Source organism: Gekko japonicus, unplaced genomic scaffold (genome assembly GCF_001447785.1).
Source record: "Gekko japonicus isolate JY-2015 unplaced genomic scaffold, Gekko_japonicus_V1.1 scaffold777, whole genome shotgun sequence".
Taxonomy (NCBI): domain Eukaryota; kingdom Metazoa; phylum Chordata; class Lepidosauria; order Squamata; family Gekkonidae; genus Gekko; species Gekko japonicus.
In genome coordinates this window covers 692,612-698,709 of record NW_015160858.1, presented here as the reverse complement: position 1 = coordinate 698,709, position 6,098 = coordinate 692,612, and positions in this window count along the sequence as shown.

The following is a 6,098-nucleotide window of genomic DNA, read 5'->3' as shown; positions in this document are numbered from 1 at the left end:
GGGGCGGCGGCGGGGGGGGGGGGGGGGGAGAATCCAGGGGAGAGGGAGGGAGGAGAACTCTAACCTTTTTGCCCTGTTGAAGGATACCGATGTCGAGGATGAAGAGTCTGGGGGTGTTCCTGGATGTCTCCCTTTCTATGGAGACCCAGGTTACCGCCACTGCCGGGTCTGCCTTTTTCTGTCTGAGACAGATCAGGCGGTTAGCCCCATATCTCACTCCCCGAGACCTAGCTACAGTGACCCATGCAACGGTCCCTTCCAGTCTGGATTATTGTAACTCTACGTGGGGCTGCCTTTGACTCTGCTCCGGACGCTGTAGCTAGTGCAGAATGAGGCAGCACAGGTGTTGACGGTGACGCCTGTGCGGGCTTGCATCCACCCAGTACTGCGTGAACTGCACTGGCTGCCTGTTGAATTCCGGATCTGTTTCAAGGTGCTGGTGCTTACCCTTAAAGCCCTGTCCGGCCAGGGGCCCGCATACCTACGAGAGTGCCTCTCCCCATATGAGCCCTGAAGAGCACTAAGGTCGACTAATCAACATCTTTTGGTAGTCCCTGGCAGTGTTCCCTCTAAGCTGAGTCGGTGTGAGCTAGCTCACAGTTTTTTAGCCTCCGGCTCACACGTTTTTGTCCGAGCTCAGGAAGGAGGGCTCCGGCGCAAACTAATTGATGCAGGAGCCAAATTGCTCGCTCACAACTTTGATGCCGGTAGCTCACAAGGTAGAATTTTTGCTCACAAGACTCCAAAGCTTAGAGGGAACATTGGTCCCCGGCCCCATGGACGTCCGACTTGCCTGGTGGAAAGAGCTCCCGTGTGAGATCAGGGCCCTGCGGGATCTATTACAATTCCGCAGGGCCTCTAAGATGGAGCTCTTCCAGCGGGCTTTTGGTTGAAGCAGAGGGTGTCCCCTCTCTTTGGCCAGCCCCATCAGCGGCCTGGGTCCTAAAAATCCTTAAAATCTTAATGCCAACTTACCCACTCAGACATCTGGTTTCCACTAATGTTGACATGGTTTCTATTAGAGTTTACATGGTACCTAGGATTTATGTTACTTTATACTGTTTTTTTTTTAAAATCTGGTTTTAACCCGCCCTGAGCCCATTTGTGGGGAGGGTGGGATATAAATACAAATAAATAAATAAAACCTGAAAGCAGAGTCAAAATGGTAGTTCAACACCATGTTTAATCAAGGGAAACCCCTAAATTTTAAATTGGGGCGACGGCTGGCCGCTTCAAGTGTCAATACTCTGTCCTTAACATTACGGACTTCACTTTCAATTAGGCCCACTTCTCCTTTAAGAGCAGCGTTCATTTCCTTAGCCTGTTCTGCAGTCTGGGCGACTGAGGTGAGGGCGATTTTGAGGTCTGCAAATTGGTCGTTAAGAGGTTTAATTAGGGCTGCCATATTATCAAATAATTTGTGTTCTAGTGAGCTTAACATAGTCTCCAGCTTTTTTTCCGTCAGCTCAGCTGATTTTTGTTTCGTACCTTGTTCTTCCGCGGCCATGTTATCAGAATCTTCTCCGTCTTCGGTCTCCAGATTCGGAGGTTGGTTGGTTCTATTAAAGTAGTCTGTAATAGTTTTCCCTGCTGGGATATTTGTGACTGCTTTGTCTACAGACGTTTTGCCCATGATATGTCACGATTTGAGTGATTTTTCAAACTATTTATGAGGCTTGAGGGGTGAGGGATTGCGGAGCAGAATCTCTAGAGGTCCATTAACAACGGCGCCAAACCACGCCCCCCCCTGCACCTCTTTTTCGACGAAATGACCCCTGACTATATTCCTCTCCAGCATGTCTAGATGACTCCTGAACTGGTTACTTTTCCTGGGGTGCAAAGGCTTTGGTTACTGCTTTTTACTTTGTAGTCAAAGCTACTAAGAGAACATAAGAACAGAAGAGAAGCCATGTTGGATCAGGCCAATAGCCCGTCCAGTCCAACACTCTGTGTCACACAACAGCCAAAACTCAGGTGCCATCAGGAGGTCTACCAGCAGGGCCAGAACTTTAGAAACCCTCCCACTGTTGTCCCCCCAGCACCAAGAATACAGAGCATCACTGCCCCAGACATAAGACTATAAGATTTTAGTGGCCAGACAGGTTTAGAAGGAAGTACATAAGAAGAGAAGAGAAGCCATGTTGGATCAGGCCAATGGCCCATATAGTCCAACACTCTGTGTCACACAATGGCCAAAACTCAGGTGCCATCAGGAGGTCCACCAGCAGGGCCAGAACTCCAGAAGTCCTCCCACTGTTGCTCCCCAAGCACTGCCCAGATAGTGTTCCATCGATACCTTTGTATTTGAAAAAGTGTGCGTTGCACACGAAAGCTCATACCTTGAATAAACCTTTGCTGGTCTTAAAGGTGCCACAAGACTCTAAATTTGTTCCATCTATACCTTGTGGCTAATAACCACTGATGGACCTCTGCTCCAGATGTTTATCTGTGATTAAGTTTATTTTTCATGATTGCGATTTCATAATTTTATTACTGCAATCATAAACAAAGCAAAATGAATGAACAGTCACTCTGGCTGCAAAGAGAAAAGCAGTAATTAACGCTTCCCCGCAGAACAAGAACAGATGAAGGAGCCATTCACAAACATGCAGCCTCCAAGAGAGGAAAAAAGAGGTCATAAGTTGGAGTGAGACATGGAAGACAAAGCAAGGATAACATTTAAAGAGACAGCTGACCTGGGAAACCTTGACACATGGACAACTGGTGCTGCAACTACATTTTAAGTCCATGGAAACCATCGTAACAAACCAGGTCTAGAAAAAGATTTGTGTGGAAGCAACCAGAGAACTCTGGAACAAGCCTTCTTCTGGAGCTCAAACTGGGAGTCTAAAGAACATCAAGTAGTCTTTGTTGGATAAGGTTATCCAGACTTCAGGCCATTTGGTTTGGCCAGTCTGGAAACTTCTTCCATCCAAGGAGGGTATTCCCTATTTGGCTTAAAGGGAAGCCACAGTGGCACAGGAAACCACACTTCTGAAAGCCAGCCTTCCACCAAAGGACTTGATCCAATGTGGTCCCTCACTGTCAAGGCAAAGCAAAGATGCTAGTAAGGGGGCGTAGAGAGAGAGCAGAGCCTCCTAAGCAGAGAAGCTGCACAGCAAACATGTCCGGCGGCAGGACTTTCCTGCATCTCCCAGATGTTAAAAGCCACAGGAGGTTGGGCGGGGAGGTGGGAAGTTATTTCACAACCCTGTGGGCACCCCACACCTCCGTTAAAAGTTCTGCTCTGTATGGGAGTCTTCAATCTGTAGTGGGCAGCTGCTGTTCCACACCTGGCCACAAGACGGGGCTGTTACTCTCTTTATAAGCAGCACACTGAGTTTCCAGGACAGAGTCTTCTAAAGGGGGGGGGGATGGAAGCAAGGTGGGGGGGGTCAAGGGAGGGGCAGGCTGCATGACACAATCGCTGGACTTTGAAATAAGCGACAGAAGTGAAATGAGGCGTGTAAGTCCTTGACACAAAGTGGCCCACGTTTCAGAGCATGCAATTTCCTTTTGGAGATTCGAATTCAGAGACAGAATTTTCCCACTACATTTAATGTTTGGGCGGCGGACTTTCTTTCTTCTCTGTAGGTTTGCACTGGCTTTCACAGACAAGGGGAACTGCAAAGGTCCGTATAAGATACCTCACAGCTAAGTGCAGTTGGCGCACAGTACCATGATGCGCTGTGCATAAACCTAACCTCACTGGATGACCAAGCCAAGATCCTGTAATGTGGCATTTTGTACCACGATGCGCAATGCCACCCATGTTTGCCATTCACTGGTGAAAATAAAGAATTCCGATAGGAGATGCCCACCAAGTTGAAGCAAATGTTTCCGCCCTAATTCCCTTCCAAATTTTGATGTCAAATCCTCTCCAGATTTGGAGAGGGGCGATACCCCACTATTTGCTGGATTTCTGACATCTGTATTTTGTAGTCTCCGACTTCAAAATGTGGTCTGCAATAGCTGACATGCAATGCCATTTTGCATTTGCCAGCTAATAGTGTACATACGATATTTGTAAAAAAAAATCAAAAAAATCAGAGAGGCCAGCAGGCTCCCTGCAATTTTAATTTTCAGGTTCAAAATCTGATTGAACAGCGATCTTTGAACAGCAAAACCTGGAAACGGTCACCCTTTCAAAATATTTGCAAAAATCGCACCAGACTGCCATGTACCGTAAACGGAAACAATGGCAACAGAGTCAGGAGCTTGTCGCCCACTGGATGCCAGGCGATTTCCGTGTGCCTACATTTCACCTCCCGTCGCTTCAGCTGCCAATGCTCAGGATGAGATGACCGGTGCACCGATCTGGCCTGTCAAAGCCCCACTCTTGGTGCTCCAGAGAGCAGTCAGAGAAGGCACAGTGCCGTGCCCCGTTCCTGCACGTTAAGCGATCATGTTAGAATTCTCAGCTTATGCAAGGGTCGAGTCCGCCGGTGGGAGCTTCCATTTGCGGGCTCCCGCCGGCTGCCTCTGTCCTTGCATGAGCAAAGAATTCTAACATGATCTTTCTCTTGTACCTACAAGCAGGAAATTAGCGATCCAGCAGGGGCAGCGAATGAGGTCGTGCCTCACCACAGGGCCCTCTGACAGCATTCTGGATATTGAATATGCAAAATGCGTGCTAATGGGATTTTAATATCATGCTCCATTTCTTCCGCCTGGTTAGCAAGGAATCTGGGGATAGATTCTCTCCCCTACGTTCCTGATTCCTTCTGACTGCACGGACGGCTAACCAGGCCCAGTTTAATAGCATGACGCCGGAGGTGCTAATATTTCGGGACCCTGACATTGTCGAACTTGCCTAAGGGGCTTTAAGATTTCACCCGGGGCACCGTAAAGGTAACCTATTCACGGCCTTGGGAACTTGGAATTGAATTCCCTCAACACATCCCCAGGAGAAGGAAGATCTGGCTCGGAACTGACACTCAGTTGGCGTTCAGCCACCAATGTGAAACGAGCTGTGAAGGGTGGGGAGAGACATTTATCGCTTGGATGTTCATGGAGAGAACACTTAATTTCTAAAACGAGATGGTGTCGTATCAAGTCAGACTGGTGATGCTGGCAACATTTGGGGGCCCAAATGAGGCAAACTTTAGCGGGGTCTAGTAAGAAACTGTCATGGGGAACGGGGGTCTCTTTGGCGACCATCACGAAAGCCCATCTGTACCCTTGGATGGTTCCAGGTGATGAAGATGTCTTTGTCGCTCTCCTGGATTAGCAACTGCCCTTCGTCCTCCAGGGAGAACTTGGAAGTCCTCGATCAGACCCAGACGCAGCACGAGATGACTCACAAGCCGGACAGTGACACGGCGGTGTAGCCTGACGGCTAGACTCATGGGTGACGGTAGCACAACCTGGGCCTCAGCCAGGGAGAGGTCAACCCAAAGTCTGGCCATCTCCCAGGTTCTTAGTGGGGTGGTGGTTCTCAGTTCCACAGCCAACCTCGTAACAAAACTTTCACAGTGGCTGATTCTGCGCCCCACCTGTTTCCTTGCAGTTTTCCCACAGCCACGTTGGGAGGTTAATCTCCCTCTACACTGCATGCCGCTTTCACTTTCTTTGCTCATCGGGTTTTATGACACCTCCTGCGTAGATTTATGGCTGTTCAGGGGTGACTTTGTAGTCAGTACGGCATTGCCTTGGGGTATCTGGACGTGGCTTTGAGCAGCACCTTTTCCTTCCTCCGCTTCTGATTCGAAGGGAATGATAAGCAGACAACTTGACCCGGCTTCATTGATCTCCATCATTTCCCTTGCCCCCATTTCTCCCTCTGTATTTATCACCTCGCCATGAATTACTTGGCTCAGGTGGCTAATGACCGTTGAGGCAAGTACTGACACAGGAAAATCTGCATACCAGGTTGCATGAAAACAGATATTCCGAGGCAAGGGGGAACCTGGCCGAGTGCTGAGAAAATGTGGAGCGAATGCCAGATGCAGAGTGAGCCAGTGAGGCTCCAGTGTCCTCCAGCTCAGGGGGTTCTAACAATGGGATCCAGGGGCTTTGTTTTGGTAGAGGAGGGAGCAGCTGGTCTGCTTTGTGCTGCTCTTCAGCACCTCCACTGCCGATGGGCAGAGCTACCAATA